The sequence below is a fragment of the Hoplias malabaricus genome, chromosome 3 (assembly GCF_029633855.1).
Source record: "Hoplias malabaricus isolate fHopMal1 chromosome 3, fHopMal1.hap1, whole genome shotgun sequence".
Taxonomy (NCBI): Eukaryota; Metazoa; Chordata; class Actinopteri; order Characiformes; family Erythrinidae; genus Hoplias; species Hoplias malabaricus.
This window is the reverse complement of record NC_089802.1, coordinates 42,127,501-42,150,336: the sequence shown is the minus strand read 5'-3', so window position 1 is coordinate 42,150,336 and position 22,836 is coordinate 42,127,501. Positions and strand designations below refer to the sequence as shown.

The window sequence follows — 22,836 nt, the reverse complement described above, 5'->3', positions numbered from 1 at the left end:
GGGTTAGACTACACGACTTTTAGCCGATTTTAAGCCTGATTTCAAATTCGTCCAAGTCTGTGCTGGTTGGCTCTAGTCTGCAGACTCTGGTGCACTTGCAGGTGTCTGTTGGGGGGAATGCCGTGTGGTGTGGGGCTCAGACTTTTTTGCCTCCAAATCACGTTTCAGGCCATTCACAGCACATCAAACATGTTTGATTTTTTCGACCCAACTTTGGGCGCAGTTGCATAGTGTAAACTCTTCGCCAACTCAAGGTTGAACGAGTCCTGTCAACAGCCAATGAGAACAGAGCACAGAACGTAAACACAGGTGCATGCAGTGGAGCTCAGAACACTGTAGGGTGGATAGCGATGTAGATTTAGACAACTATGATCTGTCTGTGTATGAGGACCGTGTTGACCCTGATGTGTGTGTCGTCGGATGGTCTGATGAGCCAATGAAGACATGAAGTGTCTTACAGTTTTACAGTAAAGAACGATGACACTGTTACAGTTGTACACAATGATGGACTAAAATATGCCTTGATCGAACCAAGAGTAGCTTTTGGGGATGAAATAAGAGCCAATCAAAATTACAAACAACAACATTAGGTGGGGCATTGTCTGTTCTAACGGCCGAGTTTATAACACTGATGAGACAGATGTCACAGGAGATCACAACAATCTCTATTAAAAAATGTAGGCAGGTCACATGATAATATTATTCAGAAACAAGTTGAACGTATAGAAGCACTCTTAATAACAAGTTACAAATTCTAATTTTGTTAAGGAAATTCATGAGTTGTGTAAGAAACAGGTTGTGCACTGTAAAAATATGAAAGAGCTTATGATTATTTTAAACAGTTTTTTAAAGTTAAAACTATCATCACTGATCCCTGTTGCAGGACTAACTTCTTCTAGATAATAGTTATTATTTGTGTTTGTATAATTCGCCTTTCAATGTAGCTTTAGTGTTGTGGTTCAGGAGAGGTGTTAAATAAATCAACTCAAAATTATTAGCATTATTTTAAATAATTAAAACCATGGAATTTAAACATAAAAAAAAGAAAAAGAAAAGAAATCTCCCTTCTTGTGTACATGGTACAACATAACAGACTTCACATGACAATTAAAGTGACACCAAACCTAAATAAACTTTGAAGAACAACTGCAACAACACGGAATGAAAGTGCCCCCCAGTAGCTGCCTTAAGTTACAATGCCACGGGACATCAAAGTCGTCCTTTGTTCTGGCATCTGTGACAATTCCTTCCTACAATTTAATCTTGTCAATCCAGGTGGTATAACTTTACAAACATACTTATGTTCTTGAAATCGCTGATATAATCCAACCTGGATTTGTAAAAATGTTTTTTTTTTCACGGGCAACACTCAGTTAAGCTGAAGGTGAAGATGATGAACCAACCCTCCGGGTAGTACATGAATAAGATACTCTCATAAAGGATTGAGAAAACTCACAACCACCACAATAATTACAACTAGGTGCATGTGTTAAAGGCATCAACTCTGAAAGTATGCTTAAATGTGTCTACTGACTATCTTCCTCCTGCCTCAAGACTCAGCCTTATACTTTTTGGTTCCATGTTCCCCTGCGGAATAATAGACCCGCAAAAGCGGGAATGTCTAGTGGACACTGGACAAACCTCAATAAACCTCTTATGCAAGTCAACCAGAAGCCCAAGTTATCTTTTATTGTTTACTCAAGCCTGGGAAGAGTAGAAGACTCACCCCTTTTGTCAGGCCACCCATCTGTTGTCTCTAAAGAATCAAAGTGAATTAGGGCCTAGAAGAGAACCCCCCCCCCCCCCCCCCTTTGAACAGAACATATACCTTTTGGTGTTAATGAATATAGATTACTACATGGCTCTCCTCTAAAAATTATATGGCCTACGTGTTTTAGGGGCCCTGGGCTACCCTTCCCCAAGCCCAAAGAGGCACCATCTTTTGGGTGTTTTTTTTATTTCATGGGATATATAGAAATAGTTCAGACTATTCTTTTTTTTCTATTCTGGCGCCGTGCAGTCAGCTGTCAAAAAGTTCAAGAAACCGCACACTGGCGGGTGTCGCACATTGGAAGTTGTGACGTGTATTAAGAGCGACAAAAATATTTTAAATATTAAAATATTTTAGATGTTAAAAGATCGCCATAATCTTCATAGAATTACATTTTGAAAATGAACGAACTAAAATAAAATACATTTTAGTTAAATACTCAGTAATTATTTTCAAAAGCTGAGCCTCATCAGAGGGATCAAAGAGAAATCATGGGTTGCCGACCCCTGGTCTAGCTGTAATGGGATTTTGTATGCGCAAGGAAAGTAATCACCACTAAACTGGGAAAGCAAAGCTTTTTGATCGCCTAAAAAACAGATTATCCAGAAGAAAACTTTCTGATGAAGGAGACAGCAGCACGAACCCAGGGGAGAATTGTCAACCAACTCCAAAAAAGAATGCCCTGAAGACCACGAGAAAGGTAGAAATAGGGTGGATGAACTATGATGATGAAAAAGAGATTTTTAAGCAAGTAAGGACAAAACGTCGAGGGGGAACATGAAGTGTACATGTTTTAAAGGAAGCTCAAAAATAAAATAAAAAATTTGATAGACCAAGCCATCAACCTCTTTTTTCCAAATGGGAAACATATTCTTGGGCCCGTAACAGATTTTGAGCTTGATCTCAAAGATTACCAAGAGGTTGCAGCTGATGATGCAATCACAGTTATACAACTGTACAGTGACACAAAGCTCTCTCTTCTGAGGTTTTACCTGAAGAAGAAAAGAAGTGACAGTTCAAACAGTCAGAGCAGAGATTTGGCTCTTCGTTTGAAGGAAACAGAAGTCTCCCAGAATCACTCTTCTGCTTCTTCTCTTTATGTTGCTACAGCCTCATCATCAGCAGGATTTGAAAAAGTCACCCCAGACGTGATATTTCTTGGAAGTAGCATCAATGATGATGTTTTCCCCTATATGACCTTCCCCTATATCCCACAGAAGAACTAAGTACTGTCAGCGAACATGTTTCTGAGGACAGCAACATTGTGTTTATAGGAGACTTCTCTGGAAGTGGGCAACAAAATGTGGATGACACACAGCCTGTTGAGGAAGAAGATATGTCATCTAGTGGGAGAGTAGAGAGAATATTGATTGTCCATAGAGGGCAGGTACTGCCAGAGCCCATAGGACATTTCTGTGATGATGGAATTCAAGATGCTGACATTAAAATTCAGCTTGTACTTCCAAATGGAGCACATGGACATGCATATGATGACGGGGGTGTTGGGGGGGTTGTGAAGAACTGTCTTTCCGAAATTTGGAATGAGTTCTATGACCAGTTCACAACTGGAAATACATTTAAAGTTCCTTTCCTTTGGCATAATTTTGGACAGAAGCACTGGGAGAGTGTAGGGCGAATAATTGCATTTGGATGGGCAAGGGAGAAGTATCTTCCAACGAAGACTGCACCAATTGTGTTAGAGCAGGCTGCCTTTGTAGGTTTAAAAGCGATGTAGTGGAGAATTTCCTCAAGTACATATCTGAATCAGAGTATGTAGTGTTTGAAACATGGAGATCTGATTTTAACAGTGTTGACCAAGAAGAGTTAATTGAGATCTTGGATAATCAGAACTGCAGAAAAGCACCAACTGCATGCAATGTAAAGGAAATCCTCCAGGAGCTTGCTCACAAGACACTTATCCAAGTGCCTGCCTACGTCATAGATCAATGATATCATTGTACAAGGTTAGTAGCCTAAATGGCTACTGAATATGTACAATTTTCTAGAAATATATCAATATTTCTGTATAAAACTCTTCTGATATTAGTGTTTTTCTTAGTCTGTTATCTATGGACTGCCACCTCCAAGGGTCTTCAACAAGAGGCAGAAGTGGAATTTTCAAACAATTTATTTAACATGGTAATACAGGCACAGAGATGGCTAATACAAATGTACCTCATAATTTCCCACCCTTGCTCCTGGAGTAGCTCTGCCCTGGGCATTTTAGTGTTTTCCCCACCTCAACTTCAGATCATGATAGGACCAGAGAAGACACTAAAATCCCGGCCAGTGATAATCCAGAACCAGGGTTACTGCAGGCCAGTGGGAACCCTCTGATGTACAGTGTGGGCCATTTATATCGATACATCTTAATAAAATGGGAATGGTTGGTGACATTAACTTCCTGTTTGTGGCACATTAGTATATGGGAAGGGGAAAACTTTTCTAGATGGGTTGTGACCATGGTGGCCATTTTGGATCCAACTTTTGTTTTTTTTTCAATGGAAAGAGTGTCATGTGACACATCAAACCTATTGGGAATTTCACAAGCAAAACAATGGAAACCTGTGCTAGCATTTCTCCTGCTGTGTTGCTATCAGTGTGTGAAGAGTGGGAGAAGAGGGTTGCATTGACAATCCAACTCAATGGGCAACACACGTTTTAGTTTTTTTTCCAATAAATGATTTAGTATCTGGAGGTTGTGGGTTCGATTCCCGCTCCGGGTGACTGTCTGTGAGGAGTTGGTGTGTTCTCCCCGTGTCCGTGTGGGTTTCCTCCGGGTGCTCCGGTTTCCTCCCACAGTCCAAAAGCACACGTTGCAGGTGGATTGGCGACTCAAAAGTGTCCGTAGGTGTGAGTGAATGTGTGTGTGTCTGTGTCGCCCTGTGAAGGACTGGCGTCCCCTCCAGGGTGTATTCCCGCCTTGCGCCCAATGATTCCAGGTAGGCTCTGGACCCCCCGCGACCCTAAATTGGATAAGCGGTTACAGATAATGGATGGATGGAAAATAATGAGATATCTCAATATATTGACTTAGTATCTCAAAATAATGAGTTAGTATCTAGAAATATTGAGATAGCAACTTGCATATTAATGAAAATTAAAAATTGGTGTCTTTTTTAAATTATTTAATGTGGCGGAAACAGGCTTCCATATTAAACCATTCATGTGAAGGTGAAGCTAGAAAAGATTTCTCTTGGGATTCCTCCTACTACTATTCTTCCTAAGCTGTAATTCTCTTTCCTGCCAGATGGGGACGCAAATGTTCGCTCTGTAACTCAGACAGACATTAAACACAGCACAAACAGCGCCTCGTCAGCCGTCAGCAGCAGGATGTTCCCGTTCTTCACCTCCTCGGTCTGAATTAATAGCAGAGGAAAACACACACAGTCGCCGTGTTACACATTTAGGCAATTTTACTTAAGTGTTATTACTGTGGTAAATAAATGTTTATTGAGATATGGTCTAACAAAAATACTACCTTTGTGTTTATCTTGGCGCTGTATCGCAGCCAAACTGCCAAATTACAATTACAAATATTTAGGGCGAGCTGAGATAATTAAAATATTGTACATCTGACAATACATAAAACTCTGCTTCTATGCAAATTGTTTTATGTTTAATTTGTTTCAAGCGTTTTTTGTCGGTTATGTTGTGAAAGCTTTAGCCGTTAGCGAACGGCCGACACACAGCGGCTGTGTTTCAAATCACTCCGCGTTCCCTCCGTAGGGCCTTGTGTCGGAGCTGCAATGTAGGCGTTGTCTCAATCCCAAACTGAAACACTACACCGTTTGAACGAGTAATGCCTGTGTGTGTGATTAATGATGTCAGTAAGTATTAAAATATATATTTACTCAATACGTTTTAGCACGAACCTCGAGTGTATCATTGCGATTATACCACAATTCGTTATCGCCGTTTATCATTAGGTTTTAAGATAAGACCGTGAAAATGATTTATCAACCTTCCGCGAGGAAAAATAGGGGGGGGGGGGTTGATGGCTGATGGGTTGATGGCTTTCACAGCCTGGGGGATAGAAGCTGTGTTTCAACCTGTTTGTTTTTGCTTTTAATTGTCGGAATCTCTTATTGGAGGGGAGGGGGGGAAACAGAGTGTGTCCAGGGTGTGTGATGTCCATTGAAATGCTGGTAGCCTTTTTCTGGAGTCGGCTGTTGTAGATGTCGCTGAGGGGGGGTAGTGGGGTTCCTATAATTTATTTCCACCCCTCTCACCACTCGCTGCAGGTCTCTCCTGTCCTGTGCTGTGCAACTGGCGAACCAGATGGTGCAGCAGTATGTTAGGATGCTCTCAATAGTGGCTCCATAAAAGTTCACCAGTAGGTGTTTAGGGAGGTGGGAGTGATTCAGCTTCCTGAGGAAGTAGAGTCTTTGTTGTGCCTTCCGCACTAGGTGTTGGGTGTTGAAGGCCCATGTGAGGTCGGCAGAGATGTGTACTCCCAGGAACTTGAAGTGCTCCACTCTCTCCACCTCCACTCCATTGATGAGGAGGGCCGTGGTCTCTGTGCAGGTGGATCTTCTGAAATCCACGACCATCTCTTTGGTTTTGTTTGGGTTCCGTTTCAAGTTGTTAATTATAGTAAGCTATGAATTATCTTAAATAACTGACAGCATGTGATTATGTATTAAAATGCTATAAAACTATCAAGTAATTCATCCACAAATTATCATTTGTTACTAAGGTGCAACAGTTAACTTTAAAAAAAAGTCAGACTGCAGCCGTTAAAGGAGCAATCTGTAATTTTGACAGCAAGTGTTTAAGAGTGGAGAGAGCTGTCTAGTTTTTTCCTTTTGACCATGAATGTCATTTTAAGAGGTAGACATTTGCCTCTTTTCCACATTTTTCAAACCTTACAATTGTTTCAATTTACGAGGCTAACATTGACATTATTCAATGTCTTACTTCAATTAACCTTAAATAAGCTACTGTGTGTGAAGATAGCTTTTGGACAACAGTCTGTATTCCTGAATTTGCTTGTGTAAAACATAAAAACCACAAGTTTACACCTTTAATCCACACAAATGCATTTGTTACAGTTTTTCAGAAATAACTTGCTGTTACCTGATCAGGAGAAAAGGAGGCGACCCTGCGTCTGTCCTGTCGTCCTGATGGGCTCTAGCTGTCTCCATCTTTCAAAACTACCTCCAGAGTTTCCTCTCGACTCAAGTGTCCATAGGTGTGAGTAAATGTGTGTGTGTGTCTCACCCTGTGAAGGACTGTTGCCCCCTCCAGGGTGTGTTCCCACCTCGACCCTGAATTGGATAAGGCTTACAGATAATGAATGAATGAATTTCCTCTTTTTCCTCCAGGTTTTTAGGTTCGATACAGTTTTAACGCTATCTCTGTTCTCTTACTCACTTCAGAGAAGCCAGTACTTCAGCTTAACATGTTTCCGATCACACACTCTGGTCACTTTATGATTGAGTACAGTAAACATATTACAGACTGTTCCTTTAAGGTTAACTTCAGTTGGAATGTGTTCTTAGATCGGATACATATCCAAATAATTTCATGTGTATTTTTGCCTCAGTCAGCACCGGCAGCACAGCAAAACAACTATGAGCTGTGTCCCAAATAGAGCCCAGGGATTAAAGTTCTCCTTTGTTATGACGGATTTCCGTTACAGTTGCGTCCTGTTGTTGATGGTCGAAGAGGTGCCATTTGTGGTGTGTTTAATGTTGATTGAGACCAATTACTTTGTGTGACTTCATAGTTCTGTCTTCACAAAATGGATGAAATTTTAGTCATTGTTCTGTCTGGGTTCCTCATTCTGTGTGACCCTCTACATTCTCCAGAGCCTGGTGTATTTAATTTGGAGCGATTAATCTCCATATTTATAGCAGGGTACTTAATTAAAGACTTAAAATAAGTGTTTAAGTAAAATACAGTGAATTTATTTTTTAGTACAGTAAATATGAGGGGTTAAGCATGTCACAGCATGTCATTTGTAAATATAAAAAATAGGCAAGTTAATTTATAGAGCACCTTTTATACAAAGGCAATCAAAGTGCTTTACAGAAGAAACAGTTCAATTAAAAGCAAGAATAAAAGTCATAAATGTCCATTAAAACAATTAAAATATTGCAGTAAAAGGAAATGCATAAAAAGAGTAAAATGGTTAAAACAATTTAAAATGAAACAATAAAAGAAAAGAACTAAAGTGGTGTTACAGAATAAAAGTGCAGAGTATTTTAGACTGAGCTGCCTAAAGCTCTCATGAGTGAATTAGATGATGTTTCACAGTTTTCATAATTATTCTCCAATGACTTTTGTTTGGGTTAAAAACTTTAATGTTATATATTCTAATAAATGTATAATTGTTTTTAAAACCTTCAGTTAAGGCCTAGTTATTTGTATTCTCTCTATAAAGTTCAGTAATTGTTTTACTATAACTTTGTTTTAAAGCCTGCGACTTTCAAGTAAAAAGGCAAGAAAAACTGCAAAATTTCAAGCAAGACTTTGCCTTATGCCCCCACCTGCCCCTGGAACAGAGGAAGAACCAGAGCCGCATGACTCTGATTCAGTGATTAGACTCATAGGTGGTACTTGGAGGTTCTGGTTTGATAAAGAGTGGTACTTGGTCTAAAATGTGTGAGAACCACTGCCCTACATCAATACAGCTTTATTCACCAATGACATGAAGATATTAGATCATGAAACACCTCTGTTCCCCAAACCGTGTTTTAACCCATAGTTTTCTTTCATTATTTGTCACATCATTATTATCTTCATCAGTGACTGTCCTCCCAACACTTCTACTATTATTTCAAACTCCAGAACTAACATTGTTTCTCCTGGTTTCAGAAATATGGAGGAAGAGGTTTACTCACTCTTTATCTGAGTGAGTAAACCAGTAAAAATCTGCTTTATTTATAGCTGATCCTGAATCAACCAAAAGGAACTTGGTGTGATGTCAGAAAGGTGAAGAGGGAGATAAAAGTGTGCCCTGCTGCTGTTTCAGGTTGGTATGAGAACATCAGTGAGGACCCCACCTACACAATGAAGGACGAGGGGAAGACCCTTTATCTGAGTGAGTAAACCAGTATGAGCATTTATTTACAGCAGAAACTGAATCACCCAGGATACTGAATATTCAGAGCAAAGTTCTTACACAGAAGACCAGCCTCTGAGTAAAGACCATACACAAGAGGCTCCACCTGTCGTTAGTGACGTGGGCGGGTTCTCGAGTACTCGCTACGTCATTCCAGGTACCGTTTCTTAAAAACTGAAATTATTGTCTTTCTGTAACAGTTCATCACAGAAAGACGGAGAGAATACTACAGACGCAGGGTTCTGCTTGTGAAGTGGTGACTAGTTGGAGGCTCTGGTGTTTAAGGTGGATGACAGGGTGTAGAAAGGCAGTGGTTGTTACTGCAGGTGGTTGCTAAAGTGTCACTAAACAGCTTGAGAACAGGAGAGAAAGAAAGCGCAGAGAGAAGAGGAGAGAGAAAGTGAAGGGAGGAGAGAGAGAAAGCGACCACTGTTAAATGAGCTCCTGAAATACTCTAATAATTTAGGTCTTAAAATGAAACAAACAAGAAATAACTTATAAACATTTTTTCTGACATTTGCTGACAAACGTTTTTGAACTTTTTGGCACTAAATCCTTCAAGAAAACAACTTAAGAAGAAATCAAATTTTTTTTTTAGACTGACAGAGGATTTGTGCTAACTGAATCTGGACTTCAGTTCACATTAAGACAAAAAGACAGGGATAAAGACAAAAGGACTTGACACACAGCAGCACAGGATAGTTCAGCAAGGTAGGATTAACTACAGAAAGAAAAATACAAATTAAAAGCTGAAAACTATTAAAAATAAAGAATTAAGTAATTCTGAGTAAGCTAAGCAGCTCCCTGCAGCACCTCCCAATCAAGGCAGTTAGAAAGTGTAACACTGTTTGGTTGCCATGGAGACAGCTTCAGTGCAGAGCAGAGAAGTGGAATATCTTGAGAAATGCAGGAGCGCTTAGGCAAAGAAAAAACACAAAGAAAAGATCCTAATAGAAAATCTACACACTCTGTTTGTAGACTTTATTCACTTAAACGGCAAAGGGATCAAGAATAACTTGATCTTTCGCACAGCTGTTCCATCTGTATTGAGGTCTGCAATCTGCAACCACTACAAGTTCACCTCTACAGAGGGCGTCGACAGAGGAGGAAGAATTACTGTGTGTGCAGATGAAAACCTGGACTCTGACCCTCTACTGACCATCACTTATTACACTAAAGGCACAGTGTTAGTGCAGGGCAATGAAATCAGCCTGAACTCCTTTGAGGAGATCTTTTCCCTGCTCCACAGCCTCATCCAGCAACTCCGCGAGGACGTCCAGCAGCTAAAGAGAGAGAACCAGAGCAGTGTAGCTGAGCTCAGAGAAAGCCTGAGAGAGTTACAGCAGGAAAACCACAGCCTCCGAGCACAAATAACTAAACTAAAATAAGACGGAATAACTAAAGAGAACCTTAACAACACAGATACAAGACTTGAAACAACAACTTCAGAACATCAAACTCTGCACCCCTGCTTCTACACACACACCCTTAGACACCAACAATGAAAAGCAATCAATAACCAAAACTACAAACATCCCAAGTACAGAAATGTCCAATCCTCCTCACTCACAAGACGAAGCACCAAACAGTGATACCCCACCCGACATGCAGACTCCTTCATCTGAGACCTCGCCTTACCCCCAGCCCACTATAGCCAAACCACTCCAGCAGAGACCCCATGTAGTACTTCTCATGGACTCTAACAGGAAATTCCTAGACCCTCAAAAACTTTTCCCTGGACACCACGTAACAGCAAAACGCTGCAGCACTACATCCCACGACCTCCAACTTCTGAAGAAGAAACGTTGGAAAACCCTCAGTGCATTGTCATCCACACGGACCTCCACACCAAGAGGAGCAATACTGCTGAAGCCATACCGAACGTAGCAGAGAGAGCAAGCGTTAAGTTTCCAGAGTGCCACATTGTGATCTGTACTCTGCTGGCACGTTCGGAGACACCTCCGCATATCATTAACGGCATTAACGCAGACATCAGCAGATGACGTGCCTCTCTGCCAAATGTCCATTTAGCCTATGACCCCACCCTAACTCCCCATGACATGTACGACGGACTCCGCTTGTTTTGATATAGTTTCCTGATGCGCTCTTTCTGTATAAGTTGTTGGAACATCCAGGGTCTCCACTTCTCAATTTTTGGACTGAAGAGTAGAGATGCCGACTTTCTAAAGAGTACTGAAGGTGCAGACATCCTCATTCTCAATGTGACATGGAATGAGACATGGAGTCGTGAGGACACGCCTACCCACTGTCCCTCAGGCTACCGTGAAATGATTGTGCCCTCAGTCAAACTAAGTACAGTTCAATGTGGTCGAGACTCTGCAGGAATCCTGGTGTGGTACAGAGGAGACCTAGCCGACCACATTTCAGCAGTAAAATTTGGGAAATCACATTGCAGGCTAAATCTTAGTAAAACAACTGGCATATCAGAGACCGATATATATCTCTGTGCCATCTATTCTCCTCCAGTAGAATCACCGTATTATGACGAGGAGTTCCTAAGTAACCTTTACACAGAGATCAGCCTTTTCCAGGCCCAGGGAAATGTGCTGCTGTGTGGGGATATTAACGCACGAACTGGAACCAAAACAGACTGTATAGATCCACAGGGCAACAAACATGTTTGGCCAAAGTTCCCTATACCTTACACCTACCCTCGCTCACAGAAATAACCTGGACTCTAGTGTAAATAAGTGGTAAAAGGTTAGTGCAGCTTTGTCGAGCCTTAGGTCTGTACATCCTTAACGGCAGGATCAGAGGAGACTCTTTAGGGATGTTCACATATTGTTCAGCTCTTGGAGCCAGTGTGGTTAATTATGCTCTTACTGACATGGACCCTTCCTCCCTCAGTGCATTCACTGTCCGACAACAAACTCCTTTATCAGACCATAACCAAATTAGCATGTACATAAAATGGCCACAAAAACACAATACACTGTAGCTGAGTCCAGTGACCTGTTCCCAGTCCCTAGGATGTACAGATGGACTCTGGATAGCAGTGAAAAATTCACCCAGGCTCTTCAATCAGATCTGATATCTAATCAAATCGCTAACTTTACCAGCACCCATTATGAAAATAACAAGAGCAATGTTTACCATGCGGTGAATGAAATAAACAGCATCTTCCAAACAGCAGCTTCTATGGCTGACTTCCAAAGGAAAAGGAAAACAAAGAAAAAAACTGGAAAAAGAGAAATGGTTTGATTTTGAATGCCAATCAATTAGAAAAGGATTAAGAAAGCTTTCAAATCTAAAACACAGACAGCCAGAAGACCAAAATCTGCGGAAACAATAGAGTGAAATCCTTAAAAAAAATATAAATGCATAATCAAAACCAAAAAACTAAATTATTAAAACTATTAAAACAGAAATTGAAAACGCAATCTAACAAAATCAGTTCTGGGAGATGTGGAAAAGCTTGAGCACAGCAAAATCACAAGACACACTCCTTCTAAACAGTGACATATGGAAAAAACATTTTGAAAAAGTTTACAAAGAAATCTCTCAAAAAGAAATACATTCTAATTACAATCTGATCCTTCAACAACTACAGTTACTCGAACATACAATTAAAAACAGTCAGAACAATCAGTACCCCATAACTCCAGAAGAATTGGCCAAAAACCCAAAAAAAGCCTGTGGCCCTGACAGCATCAGAAATGAAATGCTTTAAAGCAGCACTCCTGAGTTATTCAACCTCATCCTGAGTTCAGGCTGTTTTCCCGACACCTGGAGCCAAGGACTCATTACCCCCACCCATAAGAGTGGAGACAAACTGGACCCTAACAATTTCAGAGGCATCTGTGTGAGCAGTAATCTGAGGAAAGTGCTCAATAACAACAGAATTCAGTCTTTCCTTAACGAACAGAGTATCCTGAGTAAAAATCAAATTGGCCTCCTCCCAAATCACAAAACCACTGACCATATTTACACCCTACACCCCCTGATCAACCAACACATTCATCAAACTAAAAATGGAAAAATCTTTGCATGTTTTGTAGATTTCAAGAAAGCTTTTGATTCTATAAACCTCTACAGGTAAAGTGTATGATCTTATCAGATCAATGTATTTGGAAAACAAATGTGGGATAAGAATTGGCCAAAAATGTAGAGAGTTCTTCACGCAGAAAAGAGGAGTGAGGCAGGGCTGCAGTCTGAGCCCAACACTCTTTAAAATTTACATTAATGAGTAAGCGGTGCAGCTGGAGCAGTCTGCAGCCCCCGGTCTCACTCTGCAGGACGGGGAGGTGAAGTTCCTGCTCTACGCAGACGACCTAGTGCTGCTGTCCCCGAGCGCTCAGGGGCTACAGCAGCACCTGGACCTGCTGGAGCAGTACTGTCAGAACTGGGCCCTGGCAGTGAATCTCAAGAAGACTAAAGTCATGGTCTTCCAGAAAAAGCCCAGGTGTCAGGAACACAGGTACCAGTTCACTCTGGGCAGCACTGCCCTGGAGCACACGATGCAGTACGTGTACCTTGGCCTGATCATTACTGCATCTGGGAGTTTCAGTACGGCAGTGAATGCACTAAAGGACAAAGCTCGCAGAGCACTGTTCGCAATTAGGAGGAAATTATACAACATTGACATTCCCATCTCAATCTGGTGTAAATTATTTGACAGTGTGATCCAGCCCATTGCGCTGTATGGGAGTGAGGTGTGGGGTCCACTCTGTGAGCACAGCTACACTAAATAGGACAAGCATGCAACAGAAGCCCTGCATGCTGAATTCTGTAGATTGGTTTTTAAAGTCTGAAGGAAAACCCCAACTAACGCGTGCAGGGCAGAATTAGGCCGATTTCCACTCTACATAAATATACAAAAAAGAGCTCTAAATTTCTGGATGCATTTGAAGACAAGCCCCAGAGAAACGTTGCATTTTAAAGCACTACAGAGCCAAGAACTGACCCCTGAAAAGAACTCCCTCAGTCAGCTGGTCCTGAGGCTTATTAACCCTCTAACATCTTTTAACAAACACCAGCCTCGCTCCAGTACTGCTCTACAACCAAAACTCAACATTCACCACATCATCAAAAGCACTCAGAAAGATTATCTGGAGCATTGGGAAAAAAGGCATTCACAATCAGAGTAAATTAAAATGCTTTAGGACTCTAAAAACAAAGTATAAACTGGAAGAGTATCTCTTGTCTGTCAGAGATACAGAGCAGAAACAGACCAGGTACAGAATCAGTGACCACAGTCTGGCCGTAGAAATGGGCAGGTTTAAAAAGTCTTGCATCCCAGAGACTGTGTGTTCACTATGCGACAGACAGAGGTTGAAACAGAACTGCACTTTGTTCTTCACTATGAAAAATGTAAAAATATACGTGAATCTTTTACAAAACAATTCATTAAAATAATTCCACGACTTGATCAACGTACAGAACTGGAGAAATTACAAATAATTCTGGGTGAGGGACACACTGCAGCCCTTGCTGCTAAATATGTAACAGCATGTCACTGCCTGAGAGACAGTGGGTAACATTAACAAATCCCTACCCTACTGAACCCTGCCCCCGAACCCCTACCCCACTGAACCCAGCCCCAAACCCAAATGTCCCCCAGTAATTTACTTCTTTGATACACCGTAAACAATAATATCAACGTTAATAAGAATGTTATTGTTAACGTGGTTATTACCTGTAGTTCTGTTGTATTTGTAATTTCTGTTTAAATACTTTGATCATCCTAACTGTTATAATGCTTTAGCAACACTGTAACTTACACAGTCATGCTAATAAAGCTTTCTGAATTCTGAGAAAGCGCAGAGAGAAGAGGAGAGAGAGAAAGCGCAGAGAGGAGAGACAGAGGCAGATAGAAGAGAAAAAGTCAAGAGCTAAGACTGAAAAAGAGAAACAGAAAGCAAAGCCAGAGGAGCAAGACAAAGCAAACAAAGAAGATAAAAGAGCAGAAATACAAGACATGGGACAGGCAGCAAAGAGAGCAGTGAGAGAAAGAAGGAAAGGAGAGCACAGCTGAGGGAGAGAAAATCCATGTAATGTGCTTTGTTTTGTGTTCTGTATTGTTTCTTGTTTGTGCTCCCCTTGTCATGTGACTGTCCCCCCCACGTGTCCAGGTGTTTCTTGTTTGTGGTCACTGTACGCATGTTTGCTGTCTGTGGGTCTATGTTTAAAGCCTTGTGTTTAACCCCTTTGTTCAGTATAGCCTTGTTTAGTGTTTAGCTTCTTGTTTAGTGTTTAGCTTTGTTTGGCTTTCTTGTTTAGTGTTTAGTCTGTGCTTAGCTCTTGTATTTAGTGCCCTAGCCCTTGTGTTCAGCCCTTCTGTCTAGTTCCCTAGCCTCTCTGTCTAGTTCTGTTGTCGTTGTTATTAAAAGTCTCCTCCACTTGTCGCCATTCCTGTTAATATCTCTGTCACCATGACACCCCGCATTGTTACAGTCCGCAGAGAAGAGAGAGCTAAAGCCTGGAGAGCAGTGGCCAGATCGAGAACCAAATGGGAGAGAGAGAGAGAGAACAAGGAGAGGAGAAAGAAAGTGAAGAGAGAAGAGGAGAGAAATTAAAATATTAAAATTGCACAACGGTAATGCAACAACCTTCCAGCTAATACCCCAAGGGTTGTGAAGACTTCCTGCTCCATCGCCTGCTATATGTTGTTACAAGATGGAACAGCTGTTATGAGATGGTTGAAAGTTTTCTGGAGCAGCAGCCTGCAATTTGCGCTGCCCTCCTTTCACCCCAGGTGAGGAAAATATGGACAGGCAGATGACAATTGCACTGTCAATGAGACTGACATCACCCATGCTGAAGAAACAGCTATGACTCTCAAGCCTCTGAAAGATGCCATCAACATAATGTCAGAGGACTCTACACCAACTCTCTCAGTAATCGCTCCATTGGATGCTCAGCTGTTTCTTGACACATAAGCAAACTTCTGTGATACACCAGTTGTCCGTGAAGTTAAAAAAGCAATCAATGAAGATTTAGCAGATACTCAAGTAAGCAGAGTAAGACACTTCTGTATACGGCTTCCACCTTGGATCTGAGATTCAAAACACTACCATTTCACACTGAAGAGCAGCATCAGGAAATCCATGGGAAAGTAATAGATGAAGCTACAGCTCAAGGGGTAATTTTTTTTCTCACATTATACAAAAAAAAATAAATAAATAAATAATAATAAAAAAAAAATATATATATATATATATACTCACACACATTATAAAAAAACATAATATGAGTCTATTTAACAGGTTGAAGAGAGGCCAGGTGACACACAACATCGCCAGGGGCCAGCAGCAAGCCAAGATGAAGGTCCTTCTCCAAAAAGAAAATCAGCACTGGTTAATCTCTTAGCAAAGACATTTACCAAGGTCAGTAAATCCACCAGAACCACAGCTGAAGAGGAGCTCAAGAAGTACCTGGAAGTCCCTCCACTGACTCTCTCAGAAGACCCTCTCCAGTGGTGGAGATTTCATGAGGGAGAGTTTCCTCTACTGTCTAGAATAGCTAAACGCTACCTATGCATCCCTGGCACCAGTGTTGCCACAGAACGAGTGTTTTCTACAGCTGGGGACATTGTGACAGCACAGCACAGCACACTTACTTCTGACCATGTTGATCAGCCTCTTTTTCTGCAAAAAGAATCTAGTCATTATTGATTAACAAAAGTTCTAAACAATACAATTTGGGTGGTTTATAAATTACGTACAATTTAGAAGTGTTTTTATGTAGACTTGCACAGGTTTCAAAATCTTGTTCAAAATTTACCTGATATGAATATGAAGGTTACGTTTTGTAAATGTAGTGAATGTTAGTGCAATATAGTTAAAAAGACTATGAAGTTTTAAAGACTTACAAAATGTAAATGCAGTAATGCACTATGACTTTTTATTTTCAGTTAAAGGTCAGTGCATTATGGTAGACTGAAGCCTGTTTACTTTTGTATTAATATATTTTGAATTATTTTTTCATTGGTAGATTTTTTTATTTTTTATTTGTTTTACTTAAGAAAAATCCAGGCAGCTAAGCAAACCTAATTCTGGTCATTTAAGTTACAGAATTTTATGCACAATCCTGGTAAAATTTTGGTATTAATATAAAATGATGCAAAAAAGATTTGATACAGTAAGGAATCTAATTTAATTTGTTTTAAATAAATGTTCTACTGGTTTACATTGTTGTTTCATCTTGTCAATCACATAATTTAAATAAAATTTATAGACTATTTGAATATAATCTGAAAATAGGAATCGTATCGAATCACCAGACACTGAGAGATTCACACCCCTGTTAAACAAACTCACACCCTCTACACCGCTCCAAAACAAACCAAACGTTCAAGTTCGATTGTGGACGATTTCCATTTGATTTGTGCATTGTGAAAACAAAGCCGCTTTGTGATTTGTTTGTTACAGTACTCACAAATAAAAAACATCTTCAGGAAAATAGAACCTGGATTTTTTCTCAGGGAGAGACAATCCGGACACAGTGCCGGTCATCAGTAGATTGTGGGTTTGAGCCCAGAATAAGAACATAATGCAACAGTGTTACACTGTGCAGTTATAATAGCCATTACTCCTAGGAAGAAGAGAATTGGAGAGAGCAAAAATAGAAGAGATTACAGAGAGAAAACAAGAAAACAGGTGTAGCTACCGACCCAGCATCACTCCAGTACTCTAATAATAATGTTTTTAAAAAAAGACACTGAACTTTGAAGAGGGACTTCAGAGTGATAATCTACGCTTTAAAGAAATAATTCTTTAAGGACTAAACTCTGTCGTGCTCCCGTCTCATAGTCCAACAAATATGTTTTGCACTGCCTCAAATGTGTATTCCTGTCCCTTTGGAAATTCCAAGTTCAGTGCATGCAACAGTCCAAAAAGCTTCATGACACAAAGACTGTGTTACCACTCTTCCCTTGATGACTATGGCCTTGTTCACAGGTGTCTGTGGTGCTGCCTGAGCAACGTCACCCTCAATCACGTCAAAGATGGTCGTTGTTTCTCCTCTTGTGTAGGACTCCACTGGATTGGTATCCTAAATAAAATAAATAAATAAATAGATCATGGTGCCCTGTTGTGCTCATTCAAAAATGTAATTACACTCTTTCAGAAACACTACTGTGAACTTGTAAAAATATTTCAGTTCTACTGTATTTTCGGGTTCATTTTACACTGGTCACTAACTATACACCATTAATATCAAAACTCTACCACAGCTGTTGTTTAGACCACAATCTCAATATCACTCCCAACACTACACACACCCTTGTACTAACAGATAATTCAGGCCAAAACTTTTTGGACAATATTGTGTTCGAACACACACACTTATGTTTGCACAGTGATGAAAATATTATTAAATATTAGATCTGATTAACTTATGTCAGATATTTCTTCTTTCATCAATTTATTTCATCCTGGTTCCTGTTCGGGAATTTACAACGCCGGCAGGACGGAGCGATAGCAGTTGCAGTTGTAGTGTCACATCTGTCGGCCATTTTAAAATCCCAGCCTGGAACCTGGAAACACAGTCCAGATCTGAAGAGCTCTGGTTTGTAATTCAACATTCACGCCTGTGGGGCTTTACTCTCTACCAGCCTCTATCCAATGGTATTGCTGAGACCTCAGCGTGCAGTTGGGTGAGTATCTTGGCTCCACGGTGATGTGGACTAACACTGTATTCTTTCTCCCTCTGTAACTTCTGTGACTGGATACGGACCTGCCTTCGCCTCACAGAGAGCTGCTGAGCCACATTCCTGGCCCTGTCGAGGACGGAGAGACACTGTCTAGCCTTTTTGTTTTACCTACAGCATTTTTTTTATTTTGCCCTTTGCGCAAAATTAAAGCCCCATTTTTCTTCAACTTTTGTATCTCCTTGTGGTTCTGGTCCACACACACATGGCCCATGCAGCTCTCACAGATGAGCAGAACCTGTTGTGTCTGACCATCAAACTGCTGGATACCGGCAGGACTTTTTAATTGCGGTTCCACGATTACAGACTAGTCCACCTGTTGCTCTGAATAATTTATTATATCCATTTCACCAGGTGGATCATTCTCAGCACAGCAGGGGCATTGACGTGGTGGTGGTGTGTTAGTGTGTGTGTTGAGCTGGTATGAGTGGCTCAGACACAGCAGTGCTGCTCAGGTTTGTGTCCATTCTCTACCCACAGGACGTTGTTGGCTGGATTTTTTTTTTTGGTTGGTGGACTATTCTCAGTCCAGCCATGATGCTGAGGGCTTTAAAAACTCCAGCAGCCATGCTGTGTCTGATCCACTCACACCAGTTCAACACAAAGAAACACATGACCACAATGTCAGCGTCACTGCAGTGCTAAGAATGATCCACCACCCAAATCATATCTGCTCTGTGGAGGTACTGTGAGGGTCCTGACAATTGAGGAACAGAGTGGAATGGAACAGATGAGCTACAGTCTGTAATTGTAGAACTACAAAGTTCTATTGTGTGGTCAGTGGAGCTGATAAAATGGACAGTGAGTGTAAAGGTGCATGTTCCCAATCCAGTGATCGTTCAGCGTATACTGAATTATAATCAACCCATAATCACCTGGTCATCAAGTTTTACTACGAGAATCCTCCTTTCTCCTCCAAAGTCTCTGGTCTTTCATTAGTGCGTTGAGTCACTCATCAAGTGATGTCAGAAATGTAGTCTTGAGATCTGTACACAGGTGATCCTTTAGACCCCATGTAAAACCTGAAGGGGGTCAAAGAGAGAGGAGCACATTTACATAATCTGTACATTATAACAACTGACTATCACAGTACATTGTCTAATTTGCACCCAATATCAGACATACAAATCTAAATGAAGCCTGTCTTGTTCTTCCTAGAAGACGCAGGAAGACGCATTTCTTTACAACAGATACAAACGGCTGCTTGTTGTCTAGGGTAACTGTACAAATTAAGTGCATGTGGCATTTAAGGACACTTTCAGATTTAAAGTCAATTTCAATAAAAATAGATTAATATTGTGTGCTACTCATTATTTTAACCAATCCAGCCATCTGTTACTTCCATGTCCTTTGTTTAATTGAACACCAATCACATTTGCCAACGTTGAGATAGACCCACTTATGTCCATTCAGTCTCAGGGAACCTCACTCAATGTCATGACAAAACTTTGGTCATTTGGGACCTCTCATTCATATGAGTTTTGCTATTTTCAGCAAAGTTTAGTCAATTACATTATATAAAATGATTGTTGCTTTGATATTTGTGTACTAAGAAGTGATAACTTGTCTTCTTTATATGTAAGGATGACTTTTTTGAGGGCTCACACAAATTACAAACTAGGTTAACACACTACCTTCATTTACAGATATACTGCTAAATGATTAAACGGGACAAATGTATATGATGAATGTTTCCCAATTAATTTTACATTAGTCTACTACTAAATACATTACAAAAGGTTCTGGAGAGCTGTATATATATATGTTTTATAAACCTTCTTCATTTAAGGTGGCCTTAAATGGTAAAATGCAACAAAAAACAGCACACCCAAGCTAACTCTAAATGAGGATAACTTTATATTTGTGTATTTGGGCAAAATATTAATTATTATGCTTAGTGCATAGTATATTTCCTTCATGATTTTGCAAATAGGGGTGGCACGGTGGTGCAGCAGGTAGTGTCACAGTCACACAGCTCCAGGGGCCTGGAGGTTGTGGGTTTGATTCCAGCTCCGGGTGACTGTCTGTGAGGAGTTGGTGTGTTCTCCCCGTGTCCGCGTGGGTTTCCTCCGGGTGCTCCGGTTTCCTCCCACAGTCCAAAAATACACGTTGCAGGTGGATTGGCGACTCGAAAGTGTCCGTCCGTTAGTGATGTGTCGGTCGCGAACGAGCCGGCTCTTGTTAGTGAACGATGAGAGCCGGTTCCCGTCTAAGACCGAGCCATTTTTTCTAAGGCTTGTCATTCAACCAATCAGAGAACAACAAGCAAGCTCCAACCCTCCAACCCTCCGAGCTGAGACACTTGGTTTTCCTGAATGCCGATCTGCCTTCCAAAAAATAGTTGAAGAAAATGTTAAATCAGTTAAATGTTTGTTGACAGTTGTGGTTGTTTTAATCACTACCGCTGAATGCTGCTGTTTTGCACTTTGCAGAGTATTTGTTTAGTTTATTACCCAGAAATGGAGGATTATTTAATTTAATAAGCTATCTTGTAATACCTACCTTTTGGGTTCCATTGGCTATATTTCAGAGTTTACAAGTGATGTTTTATTAAGGTGTTTAAATAAAAATCCAGTTATTTATACAACTGAATGTGTGAGTGCAATCAGTGAGTTATTACAAGACAGCCATAAAAACAATTGGCCATTGCAACACTATTTATTATTTTTAATATTGAACAATAATATATTGTCCATATAGTCATGTAAAATGTAGGTAATATTGTTCTGTACCAGTGGAAATACGTGGTAAAACAAAGAGCCATTTAGGAGCCGAAAGAGCCGGCTCTTTATGAAGAGCCGAGCCAAAAGAGCCGAAATTCCCATCACTACCGTCCGTGTGTGTGTGTGAGTGAATGTGTGTGTGTGTCTGTGTTGCCCTGTGAAGGACTGGCACACCCTCCAGGGTGTATTCCCGCCTTGCGCCCGATGATTCCAGGTAGGCTCTGGACCCCCGCGACCCTAAATTGGATAAGCAGTTACAGATAATGGATGGATGGATGGATTTTGTAAATATTTAGGAAGGAACACATTGTCTTTTTTCACCATCATTCACCCAGTACACTCCATTTAAACCCACCTCTATGTGTTTCAAAGAGGAGTTCTCTAATAATGGACTTGGATTCACTATTTCACCACACTTTTCTTTGAGTGTTTGACAGCCATTTTTCTTAACATTCTTTTACCTTACTGACCTCATTTCCAACTATAATTACATACATAAACTATAAACTACACGTTGTTGAGGACAATTATATTAGCATCAGCTGACCTGCACCATTTATTTTCAATCAGAAAAATGGCAAAGACAAATCTACAAGAAATAAAGACACTCTACATAAATAAAAGTCCTTTATTATACTAATAAAATAACAGCATGTAATGGAATTACAATTAATCATTTGTTCTTGAGCTGCTTTGGGTTAAATATCAATGAGAATCACTTTATTTCCTAGAGTATGTTGGACATACAAGGAATTTGTCACGATGAGTGCACAAATGTATTACATGTAACATGCAAAACATGCTAGACAAGCCCAGAGACTACCAACAATTATTAAATTAAGGGAATACGTAATATAGAATAAAGAAATAGACATGCAGCAAGAGCTGAAGTGGATGAGTTATATTAGTACATATGCGGATGACAATATTACATTGCCAGTCTCTGCACACAATATAAATGTGCTATAAATATACTCTATCCGAAAAAAAAACTAATTCAACCAGTACTATTTTAACCTTACATGACTTTTACAGCTTTCCATATGGCAAACAAAAAACAACACAGGATTTATCGTTCATTTAGGTCTGTTTTTGTTTAAACTTTGTTAACGTGAAAACACTGATATTAAATGGTCATATATTTTCACGTCTAGTGGAAACAAGTTGATTTTATTGTATTTTAATATCTAACAGAACCGAATCAGATCATGGGCTCTGGATGCTTCTAGGTATCAGTAAGACACACGTCTAGTGTTAAATTGTCTTATTTTCTGATTCACCAGAAAATAACGCATCATTTAAGGAGAAACAGAACATTTAAAATCAGTTTCTGACTTTAGCAGAATCTAATGCACAGGGCCAGAACAAAGGTAGCGTACTGTACTGTAAACAATTTAAGATCTATTAACAATTTGAACTTCACACACTACATTACTCTGTGCCTGTGTCTTTCATTAGCTAACCGTTATTCATTTTTTATTTGACATTTGCTAAGGGACATGGAAGAATTTTAAATCCTGAGGTAACTTAACCTTACTGGCTAACGCTACCTCGGTTAACCCACGGACAAAGAGACAAAGATTTAATCGTGATTAAAATCCAC

The 22,836-nt window shown here is 40.3% G+C and overlaps 1 long non-coding RNA gene across 1 annotated transcript; it reads left to right on the top strand.

Annotated features, from left to right (window-relative positions):
- The first annotated feature begins 13,104 nt into the window (after positions 1–13,104).
- Positions 13,105–17,061, top strand: LOC136692647 (uncharacterized). The gene is made up of 3 exons (XR_010801962.1): positions 13,105–14,851; positions 15,255–15,942; positions 16,067–17,061. It is a non-coding gene; the product is annotated as an uncharacterized lncRNA (long non-coding RNA).
- Positions 17,062–22,836: the final 5,775 nt, after the last annotated feature.